Below are 17,194 nucleotides of genomic sequence, written 5' to 3'. Positions count from 1 at the left end.
TAAAATATAATTTTATAATTATAATATTTTAACAATTACGTGAAATTACAAATTCAAATATATTTATAATTTTTCTGCATTTTATTATATTTATATTCTTAAGAGTGGTGCATGCTAAATGAATTGGGTTGATACGGATAAAAAACACTACCTCATAAAAATCCAAACTAAAATGATAATTTTGTCATTCACCATTGCTAAACTATTTTTTCATTTTTCACTTCCAACTCTTAATCTTAATATAATAAATACATATACATAAGGAGTAAGAATGTATAAATGCATTATGAAAAAAAAAAAAAAAAAAGTTCGATGTTTTGTTCCAAAACACAATATTTAAATGAAGAAGTCAGAGCCGATTGGCCAGTGTGACAGTGTCCCCCGACGAAAATAAAACCCCTATATATATGTTTATATATCTTACGTATAAATATTACTCCTATTTAGTTATTTATTCGAATAACAAATTGAAGTAGCATAGTGTAAGGTGCATTTTTTTATATTTGAGAGGTCAGCAGTTTGAATCCTCTCAAGCACTAATTGAATTTTTTTTTATTTTTTTAAATCTGCTTTACAAATTACGCGACTCCAAAAATTGTCCACACTCACACTGCTCGAAAATTGCTTCAGATTAATTCCACATTAACATTAAAAAAACCAGTATATAATATTAACAGAAAATAAAATTAGTATATAACAAACAATAAAACCAGTATATAACGTTAAAAAATAATAACATATCAATAAAAGATCATTAAAATTAATACTCCATTAGATTGAATGGATTACCAGATACGCCATTAGAGTGAATGGATTAAGCACATTATCTATTGAAAGTGATTTGTTGTAACATCTTGATTCTAAAAATTTAATAAGTATCTTTTTTTCCTTTGCCATGTCTCGGCTGAGATATGGTATGACATTCTTCTTTGGATTGGGAAGCAATCGACCCTTCACCATTCGGCGTCTGATCACTTTCGTGCGTTCAGAAACCTTGGAGAAAGGAAGGATATCCCATTACTTTCTGGTATTTGGCTTTGTGTTATCTGGTCGATGTGCAAGGGGAGGAATGAATGCAAATTCAGCCAGGCCAAGTGGAACAAAGATAAACTGATGTTGGACATTAAAGCGAGAGTGTGGAGTTGGAAGACGGTTTACAAGGTGGCAACTCTTTCTGAGGACTACAGGAGCTGGTTCTCGAACGTAGGTCTCCACCCCTAGAGCCTACGCTCATGAGGTTCTCTGCCTCTTGCTTCCTTTGGTCTGAAGCCTTGCTGTTGAACGAATGCATACCTTTCCTGGAAGCAGCAGCTTGTTGATCTTTTGACCGTGAGTTTGGTTTGCTGCTGGGGCGGAAGTCTGTTTTCAGATGTTACCCATCTCTCCTGAACCTGATCTGTGGCTCTTTGGGGAAGTGGCTTTCGCCTGCTGTCATTTTTTGCTGCAAGCTTTTCTCTTCCTTTGGTGACTTTTTTTCGTTTGCTGTTATGCCCTTCTTGGCCTTGTTTCTTTCTTGGTTCCTAAAGGCACTTCTGGTGCCGTCTTTCTCAATAAAATGATACCTTTCCTTATAAAAAAAAATAAGTATTTTTACAATAAATAAAGCAAGAAAGATGAAATGAATGATTTTTCCTTCGCCTAATGTCCCCCAATTCTCTTTATCCGGCCCTGAATATAATATATACTCCCTCCGGCCACCAAAAATATGTCACTTTACTTTCGGCATGGGTTTTAATAAAATGTGAGTGAAGTTGGTAGTGGAGTAAGGGTCCCACTTTAAATGTGAGTGGAATGGTGTGGACCCTACTACTAAAAATGGATGTGGCATATTTTTTGTGGACGGACGAAAAAGGAAATTGTGGCATATTTTTGGTGGACGGAGGGAGTAGTTTATAATTTGATATGTTCAGTTTGATCCGCTCATTTTTCTTTTTTTTGATTTGGGGAAGTTGGGAAGGGGGAGCAGTGGGGTTTGAACCCGGGACCTCACTGTTCACACACAGGAGGTTGCACCCATTTGTGTCCTCATGGGGACGTCCGCTCATTTTTCTTGTATTTTAAAAGTAAGTTGTTTCTGAATTAATGAAATAAACATAGTACATCAATAAAGCCCTATCACGATGAATACTAAATTAATCAAATAAAATAAAACTTGATTTATTTAAAAAAATGATTTCAAAATAAAAAATAATTTAGTTAATTTTACCATTTTATCTACATTGTAGCTACTATTATTTTTCTATTTTTTGTAAATCTTCTATTAAAATAGTTTCTGAGAGTTCAAATTTTAAGTTATCTAGAAGCTCGGATTTTAAAATAATCACGCATGGTCATATTGGCATTGGACGGGGCACAATTTTGAGGGATAATGTGTGTTGACATTTTGGATTATTTAATTTTTGGTATCTTAATTGATTATACAAGGAAGAATTTTGAGGGATAATGTGTGTTGACATTTTGGATTATTTAATTTTTGGTATCTTAATTGATTATACAAGGAATTAATCATCCTCAAATGCATATGTTCCCCCCTAGTTTTTTTTTTTTTTTTGAAAAAACACTCGAACACTTATATTAAATCACGGCGAACAATATTTGTAAGCCAAGGAGAAAAACCTTGCTTCCAGATTATTACATCATCAAACCAAACAGCTACATTAGCTAAATAATGGGCAGCCCTATTCGCCTCATGGCGAACATGCCGAAAATCAATAACAATACGTTCCTTAGCAAGCACGAAAGCCTTGAATAGATCATCACTAAGCGAATTCATTTTTTTATAATCTTCATGAACAACGTGCACAACCAGGATGGAATAAGAGTAAACCACGATCGGACCAAGATCATTCTCCATACAAAACTCAATGCCTAAGAGCATCACATGCAACTCATCCATCAAAATAGTTTCCGTTCGTCCCAGGCGGTGAGCCGCCGCAAGCCACTATCCAGCCCTTCCAGTCCTTGATCAAGTAACTGACTCCTGCTGCACCACTAATATCGTGAACCGATACGTCTACATCCAAATGAAAAACCCCCTGCCGTGGAGGGATCCAACGTTGATCACCCTCCTTGGCCAGCAGCCTGTAATGTGACACCACTCAAGCTCGCGCTTCCTGGAAGGCAGCAAGTTAGATTTCGCCACCCAACACCACTTCTTCACGTTGAGGAAATATAGTACTAATAATTTTAAGTATTAATTGCATGTAAATACATAAAACTTTTATTATTTTCATAAATTTAGCATTTTTTTTTATGTTCACGAATACATAAATGTAGCGTTTTTTTCTTATTTTTGACACTGGCGAATTAATCTCCATCTACTCACCTGCAGTGACATATAAATTATTGCTTACATGTCAATTTATTTTGCTGAGATTAGAGATGTCCAAAAAATCAGAATCGGGAATCGAACCGGCGTCAACGATTCCGAACCGGAATCGTATTTGTGGCTCCACGATTTGATTTCGGTTCCAATTATTCCAAACCGACGGTTCATGGTTCCGAACCGTGGAACCTTCCATTTTTTATTATTAATTTCTTTTTACTATATTTTTAAGTATTGTATAAAATGTAAACAATGTTAAATCATTTATTTATGTTATAACTGGTTGAAATTTAGTACTCCCTCCGTCCCATATATATAGGCTGATTGAGATTTTCACAAGGATTAAGAAAAATCATTAAAAATAAAAATATATAAGTAAATTTCTTAATAAACCGATATTTATTATTTAATGATGTATTAAAGTTGAAGTAAATTAGAGAATTAAATAGGGATATAATGGTAAATGAGTGAAAAGACATTACTTTTATGGAAATAAGCTTATATAAATGAGACATCTGAAAAATGAAAACAAGCCGAAGGGAGTATGAATTAGATGTGAGAATGAGGAATGAGGATTGATCATTTTATTTAGGTTGTAAATGGTTGAAGTTTAGTATAGATTCAACGTGAGAAGCATGTGCATTTTTTTATATCATTTACTTTATCTATCTCAAATTCTTATTCCCACATCAAATTATAGTAAACTTCAACCCTTTACAATCTGAATAAAATGGTCAACTCTCATTCTAACATTGATGAGGAGTAAAGTACGTATTAGCTAGGATCGTTACACGTGTGTATCTACGATCGGGAAGAACCTCGGGGTGAAGCAACATTACTAGGGTTGTAACTATAAATAAGTAGATGGATACAAATTTCAGGGTTGTAGTAATAAAACTCTTAGAATATCACTTACAGGGCTGTTAAGTACTTGAAAAGAGGTACTTTTCCAGAGGTGTACGGGTTTCATTGTATCAAGGGAATGTCTAGTGTGTCAACAGAGCATCCTTGTAACTTATCGCCCGTGTCAGAAAAATACAAATTCCCCAACAAAGTCTGACAAGCTGTCGTTCTCTGGTGCAATATCTGTTATTTATGCATGGGGGTACGCGATGTATCTAGGAAAAGATTGAAATACCCCTCTCCCCCTTTGTATCCTATAAATAGCACCTCTTTGTAACTTGTAAAGGGTCGCTTCTGAGAAATAGAAACCATACTTATTACTCTCAAGTTTCCTTCTCTCTGGTAAACTCTTACATGTAATTAATCAAATGGTAAAATATTTCAACCATTTACAACCTAAAGAAATAGTTCAAAATTGTGTACATTTTATAAATTTCAAACCAACACTTTAGAACATAATAATTAAAAAAATGATTACATGGTTCAGAATCGGAACCGCCGATTCACGGTTCGAATCGGAACCGTGAAAGATCGTGAGGGAGCTTTCACGATTCGGTTCTGGTTCCGAATTCCAAAACCGATGACTACCAGTTCGATTTCGGTTGGAACCGGAACTGAAACCATGGCACCTCTAGTTGAGTTGACTTTTTTTAGACTATATTATCGTACATTATACATGTTACACACCATTTATAACCAGGGGGCTTAGCCCACTGGCCACCGGGTCCTCACTTAAGTGAAGTGACCCGGGTTCGATCCCTCTTGGGAGCGAATTGGAGATTGGAGATATAAGGTGGATTTTGGTGAATGGAGAGATAAGGTGGTTCTTGGAGTGGATGAGGAACTAACTACTAACATCTAACATGACTTTGTCCGATCAAAAAAAAAAAAAAAAAAAAAAAAAAAAAAAAAAAAAAAACACACCATTTATGACTATATTATCGTACATTATGCATTTGACTTTTTTGTTGTTATACCTTTGCCATTTTTTCATTACCCTCAACCTTTATAATTTTCGAGATACTGGCAGACTATATATACGTATGTGTTCACAAATTATGGGTGTTATGTCGGTTTGCTCTACCTTTCTGCATCCAATATGTACTGAAATTATACGCAACTGCTACCATATGTATACTTTCGAGAGCTTGATTTACAAAATGTTAACTAAATAAGACCGCCTACTCTCCTAACTAAACTATCATTAGAAATTTAATGTTCAATTTAATGTCCCGGACATGTCCTCTATGAGCAATGGTAAATCTATAAATTATGTTCCATCCGTCCACAATATCGTTTCCACTTTCATTTATAGCAGTAGGGTCCACAAATTTCTACTCACAATAATAGTGGGACTCATACTCTACTCACAACGATATCACTATTATCAACTACCATCCACAATTTTCTTAAAACTCATGCCATCCACAAAGTGGAAATGATATCACGAACGGAGGGAGTATGAAATAAGAGTTTTAATGGTAATATTTTACCGCCATTTTCTTCTGCATAATTTAAATAAAAGTGATTAACTTAGATATAATCATGGCCAAAATCAGTTTTTATTTCTAACAAAGTCTGACTAATTAATAATGTTATCAAATAATCCATTCTCTCACAAGTTTTGGGTAACTGCCGCTTCTTACCCATTATCTCTTTTCTCAAAATGCAACCGCTTCTCATTCAGCGAGCAGAACCACTGTCATCTTTCACTAGCCACTCTCCCGTTGTCCGTCATCTACAGAAGAAACGTCGCCTCCGTTAGAGCCACTTTTCCATTTGATTTCATCTCCCACAATGTCGAGTCGTGCAACTAGCCAACGACCACCGCCTTGCAACGCTTTATAGAACAACCACCAATTTTCCCCCTTTCTTAGCCAATCGGTACAGAAACCGCCATCTCCATCTCATATTTATTTTATATTCAAGAATTTTCCTTCCAATCCAATCCATCTATTTTTTTCGATCAATCTCTTGAAGGCAAGTAATATAATCCAATGCCGATAAAATACACTACTTAAATAATTTCTATGCATTTTTTTGTAGTAGATCTCAAATGTCTCATTTCCTAAAGTAAAGCTCTTGGAGAAAAAAATTGGAAGAGCTAGATGAGGATGGAAATTGGAAGAACACAAGTTCAACTTTATTTATCGAAGATATTCACTTCTCTCATTATGCCTACTTCACTCTTTTCATCATTGAATGCCATAGATATGTAATTTGATTTCTTAAATTCTTTAACTTGGTTTCTGAATCTTAATATTGACGTGTTCATTCTAACTGAAATATGTTAGGTAGGTGTGGGCACTAGGGTTGTATACGAATCAAATAATTTTGTTCGATTCGGTATTCGTGTTCGAATTTTGATATTCGTATTCGAAAATTTACGAATCGAATCCAAATACAAATAATATTTTTGATTCGATTAGTTACCAAATACAAATTGAAAATTTTGATATTCGATTCGATATTTGTAAGTATTCGATTCGATTAAATATTTATAATATATATATATATATATATAATATGTTATTTATAATTATCTAATCTAATTATAATTGAATAGAGATAACTAATGAAAGAAACGTATAACATCAACCAACCTAAACCTTATGTATAAGTAAATAGATAAGCTAATAAATTATACTCCATCCGTCCCACTAAACGTGACTTGTATTCCATTTTGGGCCGTCCCACTATAAGTGGCTTGTTTCCATAAATGGAAAATTTTAACTATTTAAAAAGTGTAGATCCACCACTTTTAACCAATTTACACATTTTCCTTAATTCTCATGACGAAAAGTTTTGAGTCACTTATTATTATTAAACTGCGATTTATTAAACAGAAGAAAAAACCTAAAGAATTGAAAGCACAAGAAAAGCAGACTAAGGGTCGAGCCTCATTAAAACCTTTTTACGGAAAACCCAAAGGGAAAAACCGTAAAAAGGAAAAAGAGTACTCGTCTACAAGATGAAAAGCAAGAGGGAAAGAGCGAAAGAGAGAGTTTCCGGAACTCTGGCCTAACCATCGTCCCCAAACAATCTCGGCTCTAACCCAACGAAGAACAAAACCCAAAAAAACACGAAAGGCAGAAGGCCGGTTAGACGCCGTTGCCTAACTGCCAACCTCAAACGAACTCAGAACCAAAAAAGGAACGCTCCACGGCCGGTTATACGCCGTCGCCGTAAGCATCCCACAACCAACAACCCCATAGTCCCCAAAAAGAACGCAGAAACGATAGCTACCCGGCCGGTGATACGCCATAGCCGGAAGCACCGTACTGCCGGGATTACCCCGAAGGGAAAAACAAAAGACAAAGTTTCGGCCGGAGAGACGCCGTCGCCAGAAACTAACAACCTCAAAAACACACACTGAAGAAAGAAAAGCCAAAGGAAGAAGCAAAGGTATTTAACGGCCGATAATACGCCGTCGCCGCAAACACCTTACCATCTTCGCTGTGGCGAAAGAAGCCTGCACTAAGACAAGGAAACAACTTTGCTCTGGGGCCAGCTCTACTCTGGACGTTGCTAAAAGTCAGCTCTGCTCTGGTCAACAGAGCTCACTCCCGCTCTGCTCAGGCAAACTCCCAGCTCTAGATCCAGGTCAGTTCTGGTAGCTGAAAGAGGTGACATACTCTGAAGCCCTGAAAGCAAGTCAGCTCTGAGGACAACACTACTCTGTAACTAGCTCTGCTCTGCCGCATGAAGACTGCTCTGCTCTGGTCTCTGCTTGAAGACAACTCTGCTCTAGTCTCCAGAGCACCAACCCTGCTCTGCTCTGCAAACCACTCTGCTTTGGTCGCCGCATGAAGAGTGTTCTGCTCTGGTGTCTGCTAGTGTATAGCTCTGCTCTGGCCTCTAAATCACGAACCTGCTCTGCTCTGCCAACCACTCTGCTCAGGCACCAGCTCTGCTCTAGTCGCCGCATGAAGACTGCTCTGCTCTGGTTCTGCTTATGGATAGCTCTGCTCTGGCCTCCAGAACACGAACCCGGCTCTGCTCTGCAAATGTAATGACCCGCATTTTTATTTTTATTTAATATGGTATCGCGATAGTTAATATCGCATCTTTCAGTAAATGAAACCCAGCTGCCAGTTATATATATGAATCCAGTTTATGGTCCTGATTTTTTTTATCAGAAACGAAGTTATTATTTTAGCCTTATACTTTTATAACGTATGAGAAAAACGCGATGAGGATTATTGAGCAATCAATAATTATTATTTCAGATTATAACTGACTTAGCAAAGTCATGTTATTTATTAAGTGCAATAGAAATATTATTTCTATTATTTACTTGAAGTCGTGATTAATTTTCGACTTATAAAACGAGTTATATAATATGTAATTCGTAGAGAGTTATAACGAAGCTTCGTTATATGGGAACCCGAAATTAGTATTACAAATACAGAATGAGGATTTTATAATAATTACATCACAACTTTACAACTTATTATTCCCTACATCCCTATTTCATACCTACTTCATCAAGAAGGCAAACCAAACGTGTACTAGGTGTGTGCAGAATAGCTTTACAGCAATTTTACCACCTAGAGAGTTTTTTTTTTAAGCCACCCTACGACAGCACCATCCACTCCACCAAACTTCCCACCACTCTTTGCTCCCCACCATCTTCAATTCTTTAAGACTACTAGTTCCTTCAACCACCAAAGGGAGGAGAATTCAATTACTGCTGCCAAACTTCGAACAGGTAAGGTTTGGTTTAAGTTTTTCCACCAGTCCATTCTTGATTCCTCTGCATATGTCAATAAGCATCTGAAAATTTCAGCTATCTCCTCATTAAATTCAATAGCAACAAACAGCCACCAACAACAAGCAATTACAGGTATATACTAAGCTCCCTTCATTCGAATTCCATTTGCAATTCATCCACCAAGCATGATTAAGTAGAAATATTGAATGTATAAATGAGTATAGGTTATGGACTTAGCAAAGTCACAAGCACAGAAATCAGTTCATATGTAATTACATTTCTTCACATGAGTCAGACGATGAGAATTCTTATAACATTAGCAAACCACAGTTCCTAGTTAATCTCTAACTTTATCAAAATAGGAACACAGAACAGACCCCTTTAACTTCAAACCACAAACCATTGTTTATATAAAGATTTATACAAAGAAGAAGAGGAAGATAGAACAAAGACTTAGCTTTAAGATGTAGTGCCGGCTGCCGGTTCGGACGAACCAAGGAAACGGCGAACCCCTGCTGCCGTGACGAACACCGATAACAAAAACGGCGAACTCTCGATTATCTCGTCTGCATCAGAGCAACGGCAGCAGGTGAGACCGGTGGCCGACGGCGTCTGACTCGCCGGAGATGGAGGAAGGCAGAGGCGGGCTGAAGTTTCAGAACAGGAAGCTTGAGAATCTTTCCCCTTAACAACTAGAAACTAGAGAAGAAGAGGAAAGTGGAACTTAGCTTTTAAAAGGAGGAGGGCCGATTGCCTCGTTCGGTAGAGACTTAGACGGCGATAACTGTGACAGGGACGAACACACACGACCTCTTTGAGACCCAGGAATGACAGCTACGGCGTTACCGAACCGGAGGGGACGAAGTCCGACCGGTACCAGGGCCGGAGCGGCGGTCGCTTCACCGTGGCGATTTTCCCTTCTCTGAAATCTAGGGCTCGACGTCAGAGAGGGATTTATGAGGATGGGAGACGAACGGCGCTGCTTCCAGGAGGCGACCGCTCGCCGGATTCCGATGAAGATGCAGCGGCGACCTGGTAATTAAAGACTTGGGCTCGCCTATTTTTTTCCCCTTGGGCGTATTCAGCAGAAGTACAGGGAAGAAGGCCGACGCCGGGGTAAGACTCGTCGCCGGTCGAAGCTGACTGGAGCAGTGATGGCTGAACGGCTGAGGAAGAAGAAGCCGGCCGATTTTTGGGAGGGCCGATCGAACGCAGAGTTCGAAAAGGGGCGAGCAGCTCCTTGAGAGAGAGAAAAGAGAGAGAAAGGCGTGAATTGTTTTGAGAGAGAGAGAGTCCGATAGTTTGTGAGAGAAAGAGAGAGAGTTGGGCTTTAAAATTTTAATTGTTTGGGCTTTCCTCTACTTTTATGTGGGCCGAATTTTGGGCTTGTTTTTTTTTAATTGGGCTTCCAATTTTAATTATTTTGGGCCTCACAATTTTAAGTATTGCAAGCCAAGATTTGGGCTTCCCTATGTTAAATTCGAACTGGGCCAGTCTTTTTATTTATTTGGGCCTTTTTCCTTTAATTACTGATTGGGCTCGAATTATTTTAAAGTTTTGGGCCGATTTATTTAACTATTGGGCTGAGATATAGTTGTTGATGGACTTCTATTTCCAAATCCTATACATATATTGTTGGGCCGAGTTCATTTCAGGAATTGGGCTTTGTCTTTTAATCCTTTGGGCTGCTGTACCATATCAGCTGGGCCGAGTTTTATTTAATTTTAAGCTCAGAATAATTCATTCTATTCTTGGGCTAATTTTAAATTATGGACTGAAATTTTATTTAGTTGGGCCTTACATGATTTATTTATTTGAGCCCAATTATTTATTAGTGGGTGAGCCGATTCTTATTCAACAAATGAGCCGCCTAGTTTATTAAATATTGTTTTTGGACTTCAGAATTTAAAGCAAGCCATTACTGTTTATTTCATTAGCCACTGTTTTATTTAATTAATTGGCTACTCTCTTTTGAGCCTATTAATTATTTGAGGCTACATTAGTAATGATATTTCTATCGAAAAGCCCGATAATTTCTACAAGGTCACACCTCGATTGAAGCCGAGTTAGTTCTTTTATTTTGATCAAATACAAGGCGGGATTTATTTTACAATGAGAATTTTCCGATGGGAAAAGAAGGATCACAACTTTATTCGAACACGCTAGACGAGAATTAGCTAAATCTATTAACGAGGATTAATAGTAGAATTTCCGACTATCGCTCAGAAGATTAGTTCATGCATACAAGATTCATGCATAGTTACAATTACGCTTTCCCATTAATTAAGAATTTTCCTCGAGGCAATGTCTTATTTTATATTCTCGTGATTAAGGTCAAGCACGAGAGTAAGAACTATTCAAGGAGTCACAGTACCTTAGCAAAACTTTGCTATCAGGTGGGCAATTTCTTACGCGTAAATAAAATGCTATGCATGTGTTATGCTTTATAATGCAAATTGGATCTTCAAGTATGGTATGCTTTATTATGCTTTACGCTAAATGATTTACGCTTGATTACGCTTATTTACGCTTGAATGCTTTACGCTGATAAGTTTATGCCTGTGATTGATGCTTGCGTCTGTTGGGGGAGGCCTCCCTCAACAGTACGATGCCGTGTCCACTGAGGAGGGCCTTCCTCACGGCGCGATGCCCGTGTCCGCTGAGAGAGGCCTCTCTCGCGGCGCGATGCCAATATGCCAGTATGCCAGTGTTACAGCGTCTATTGGGGGAGGCCTCCCTCAATAGTACGATGCCGTGACCGCTGAGGGAGGCCCCCTCTCACGGCGCGATGCCCGTGTTCGTTGGGGAAGGCCTTCTCCACGACACGATGCGTGTTTATGATTGTTAATGATGAAGAATGCGCTCATGCTGTTTATGAATATGGAAATGTTTAATGAGCAAAGGATTTGAAAGAAACTTATGCCTCTTATGCGAAGTTGTGTTTTGTTGTTGATGTTATGTTATATGCTTGGCAACTGCCCACTAAGTACTTTTGTACTTAGCCCTTCGATGTTTATGATTGTGCAGGTTGAGCTGTGATGGGCGATGAAGTGTTGCTGAGTGGAGTTTTTGTCGAACTTAAAGTAGGCTCAGAAAGGATACATGTCTTCATACATGTATCACAGTTATGCTTTCCGCTGTAAACACTGATTATTTCAGTTACGCCTTCCGTTGCAAACTCTGATAATGTTTTAGCCAAGCCCCTAATGATGCCTTTTTCCTTTTAAGGAATATAACGCGTATACAAGTTCTTTGAGTACCCTTTTTATGCGAACTATGCCTTTTTCCTTTTTAAGGAATATTTCACGCGTATTCAAGCTCTTTGAGTATTCTTTTATGCACCCCTTTCTAAACCCGCTTCTTAATTTCCCTTCCCCAGTCATGGTTTTCCCGGATTAATTATCCTTAATTAAGGCCGGTCGTGACAGCAAACCTCTCTGCTCAGGAACCAGCTCTGCTCTGGTCGCCTCATGAAGACTGCTCTGCTCTGACTCTGCTTGCGAACAGCTCTGCTCTGGCCTCCAGAGCACGAACCCACTCCGCTCTGCAAACCCCAACTCTGCTCTGATCGCCGCATGAAGATTGCTCTACTCTGTTCTCCAGCGCAAGAACCCGTGCAACTCTGGGAACTCCGCGAATAACTCCGCCCAGACCAAGCTCAGTTCAGGTCTCATAACTTAATTCGAAGTGAGCTATGCGTTGCCATATCAAGTGACACCGCAAGTTTAATCTTATCCAGAGCGTAAGGCCACCAACCTTCGTTACGCTCCAAGTTGGCCATCAAATCCGCCGGCTTGTTTCCTTCCCGATAAATATGAGAGACTTGAAAACGGAAGTCATCAAGAAGCCTTAAAGAATTTTTCCAAGCCGCCAGAAAGCGCCAAGGCACTTCCACCGACCGAGTCTGAAGAAGACGAACAACATAAGTCGAGTCAGCTTCAAGCCAAAGTTGCCGCCAGCCACGAAGGTGCGCTATGTCAATAGCATGAATAACAGCAAGGAGTTCAGCTTCAAAAGCAAATCCTTTGCCCCTTTTAAAGTGGAAACAACCTCTCACCCAACCCCAATTATCTCTAAACACCCCGCCCGCAGCGATAATGCCCGGGGCACCCGTCGCCGAGCCATCCGTGTTAACTTTAATCCAGCTGCTCACCGGTGGCCACCAATGAACTTCAATCATCGTCGGAGGAGGCCGAGCCCGAGTCGCCACACCAATGCGACGAAGAATAATGTAGTCATTCCAAGAGTTATTGGAATGACCGAGTTTAGTGAACTGAGTATCCATTTCCTTGAAGGCAACTTTAAGGAAACTCAAAATCATCTTCGGATGAAAATAATTTTTTTAGTGGGACGAAGGGAGTAATTAAATAAATTAAACAAAAAACAAAAATGATTAGAATATTATTTTAAATATATTTTTTAAAATTTTGAATTGAATCGAATATTCGAATCAAATGCGAATAATTCGAATACGAATCAAATTTATTATTCGAAAAGTATTCGAATCGTGAATAATTTCATGAATACAAATCGAATATAATGATATTCGCTTCTATTCGATTCGTTTACAACCCTATGCCGAAGGCAGAGGATTGTCGTCATCAGCGGTGCCGGTTTAGTCGGGAGTCATTTGGTGGATAGGGATGTCAATCTAGCAAAAAATTCGTGGGTTGGCCCGATTAAGCCGCCAATCCGAGAGGGTTAGAGGTGAAAATTTTCAACCTGATAAAAATTACAACCCGATTAGCCCGACACCCGATAGGGTCGGCCCGAAATTAACTCGAAACTCTATAGGGCTGACCCGAAAATAATGTGTTCGCTTGATTTTATGAAAATTTATCTCGTTATTTGATTTTCAACTTCATTTTCTTATGAAAATTAGTATAATAAGATATTTTTCCAAAAATTTGTGAAATGTATTTTGATTCAATATTAGAAGTTATGAATTGCTCCTTTGGATCGGCAAGCAGTCGGCACTTCCATCCAATGCGAAAGACCATCTTTTAATCTTCACAAATCTCGGATGCAAGAAGGAGGTTAAATTCCTCTCCGGTGTATTTGGAAAGGAATGAATGTAAGCATATTTAACCAAGATAGCTGGGTAAAAGAAAAGTTAGTTGCAGAGATTAAATCAAGGCTTTGGGGATGACAACAGGCTTACAATCCGATCTCATTCTCTCCTGACTTTCGATCCTGGCTTGTAGTTGTTTTTCATCGTTTCTTTTTCTTTCTCTGCTGGTGTTTTCTTTCCCCTTTTTGTTGACTTGCCTTGTTTTTTGGCACCTCTGGTGCCTTCGGTTATTTATATGATTTCTCCATTTCCTGATAAAAAAGAAAAGAAAAAGTTATACTTATCATTTCACTTCTCTGTACTTTTAATTAATCTAATGCTTAATATAAAATATTAGATGTAAAAATTAAAAAATGATACTTATTTAATCATCAGAGTCGATATTGATAGACTTGCCACGGTTACCACAAAATCCATACATGATAACAAATAAACAAGTAGAGAGTATAGCGATAATAGAGAGTTAGAATCGAGCAATAAAGTAAATCAATCAGATACCTCTTATAATTTCAAAAAAGAAAAAAGAAAAAAGTAAAGTAAGAGTGTGTGTAGTGCTATTGTAATTTAAATATGATGATAATAAGGCTTGTATTAAAGGAAAAGAAAAAGAGTACAAAACATCCAAGAAAGCGCAAAAGAGAGCAAACAAAAAACCGAGCCTCATTAAAACCTTCTAAGAGGAAGAGACCTTAGAAGGAAAAAGAGTACTCGTGAAAGACTCACATCCGGTTCAGGAGCGGGAAGAGACAACTTCAGGAGTTCCGGCCTAACCATCACCCCTAAGAAGCTCGGCTCAAGAAAACCGGAAGAAGAAGAACCAAGAAAGAAAACAGGAGACCAACAACAAAAGAAAACAACCCAACCAAAGCCCAAGGGAACCAACGAACCTGCTTATATAACCATACGGATATGACTATGCGTCGACATATCCCTTGCAACCGCAATCCGAATCTCCTCAATCGCAAAAGGCCACCAGCCTTCCTGCCGATCATCATTGGCCATAATATCTGCCGGTTGATTACCCTCACGGTAAATATGCGAGACCATCAAAGAAAAATCCCGAAGCAGGCGAAGAGTATGATGCCAAAACGCCCTAAATCTCCAAGGAACATCACTCGAGCGAGAGTACAAAAGGTGAACCACATACATAGAGTCAGCCTCAACCCACAAATGCCGCCAGCCTCGGGTATGAGCAATGTGAATAGCATAGATCACAGCCAACAATTCCGCCTCGAAAGCAAATCCTTTGCCGCCTTTAAAATGAAAACAACCTCGGACATGAGACCACTTGTCTCGAAAAACCCCACCCGCAGCAATAACTCCAGGAGCTCCCGCCGCCGAGCCATCTGTATTAACTTTAATCCATTGACCAACGGGAGGCCACCAGTGAACCTCCACCATAGAGGGGGGAGGAGCAGCACGGCTCCTCACCCCAATCGCACGAGTGATCGAATAGTCAGCCCAAGAATTAGAAATATTACCCAACTTCCGGAAAACCCCATCAATCTCCATAAAGTAAGCCTTGACAAAGGCCAAAACCGCACGTCTATCAAAGCACAAATCCTCAAAAATAAGCGCATTGCGTCCCGACCAGATACGCCACATCAGAGTGATAATTCCCGCCTTCCAAAAAGAACCAATTTGGGAACTCCAAGAGAGATTCCAAGCCAGAACTAAGAAGGAATGAATATCCATGCACCCCAAGAGATTCTCTTTACCAAACCAACCTAAAAAATCAGTCCAAAGAGGGCGAACACACGAGCACTCCCAAAGCACATGCGAAATCGTCTCACTATCTCGGAGACACAAAGAACAAGCATTGGGCGCAATTAAACCTTGCCGGATCAGAACATCAATAGTAGGCAAGCGCCCATGGAGGACACGCCAACAGAGTATAGATCTTCTCATCGGAATAAAGTCCTCCCAGATCCATTTGCCCCAGCTAACAGCAGGAAAACGATGGCAAATATTAGAAAAGGCCAAAGAGGCCGAAACCTCACCCTTAACCGACTGTTTCCAATATCTCGTATCCCTCTGGCCGCCCATCGGAATACGCAGAATATCATCCACAATATCAGGATAACGAGAAACAAAGGATGTAGTGAAATGCCAAACACCATCATAAAAATAATCACTAACCGAGAAGCTCAGAAAATCATGCATATATATCGGAATTTTAAGTTTATCCACAAGCTTGTACCCAAGCCAATCATCCCGCCAAAAGTAAGTATGCTCACCACGGTCAATACAAACATAAGAATCATCTACCAACTGATTGACTTCTTCTTTCATCCCGCTATTGTAATTTAAATATATACTAATAGATAGTAATAATATATAAAGAAATGGAGTAACAATAGAGCAATAAAGTAAAGCAAAAGTGTGTGTAGTGCTAGTGTAATTTAATTATATACTACTCCATCCGTTCACCAATTCGTGTCATAGGGGATGGGGCACAGATTTAAAAAAAATGTATTATTTATTTCTTGAGTAGAGAATGAGGCCCACAATTAGTAAGTTGTAGTGACCCGCTCTTTTATAAATATTAAATCCAGTAATGAGTGTTTATTTATGTTCATCAGTAAATGAAACCAGATATTATTCTGATATGAATTCAGCTTATGATCCTGAATTTATATTGTTTAAGCAGTCAATGATATTATTTCAGAGTTATAACTGACTTAGCAAAGTCACGTTATTATTTTTAAGCGAGATGGAATTAGATTTTATTTTTATTCAAGTCGTGGATTATTTCTGACTCGTGAGTTAATTAAATCTGCGGATTTAATTTAAATATTAGAAAAACAAACGAATTAAATCTACGGATTTAATTTAGATTCATTTTATAACTTATCGATTTTAGCGAGATATCACATGTCGAAATCGAGAATTATTTAAATAAATAGTACAAGTAGATACGAGCACGTGATCCATCTTACAGTTACCGAATCACCGAGACAGAGAAAATACATCAATAATTCTCCTCTACATTTTTTTTATCCTTTCTTTTTCTTCTCTTTTTCTTTCCATTAATTTTGTTTCCCACCACTTTCACCACTTTTCTACACCACTATGCTTTGTTTTCCATTACCATCATTGCCACAATAATTCTTCCACTTACTCCCTCCATGTCCTTTAACATTTCAGTCAGTAAACTCCCTTCACCCATTTCCTTTGACAC

The sequence above is a fragment of the Salvia miltiorrhiza genome, chromosome 2, assembly GCF_028751815.1.
Source record: "Salvia miltiorrhiza cultivar Shanhuang (shh) chromosome 2, IMPLAD_Smil_shh, whole genome shotgun sequence".
NCBI lineage: Eukaryota > Viridiplantae > Streptophyta > Magnoliopsida > Lamiales > Lamiaceae > Salvia > Salvia miltiorrhiza.
Note: the sequence above shows the minus strand (reverse complement) of the source record.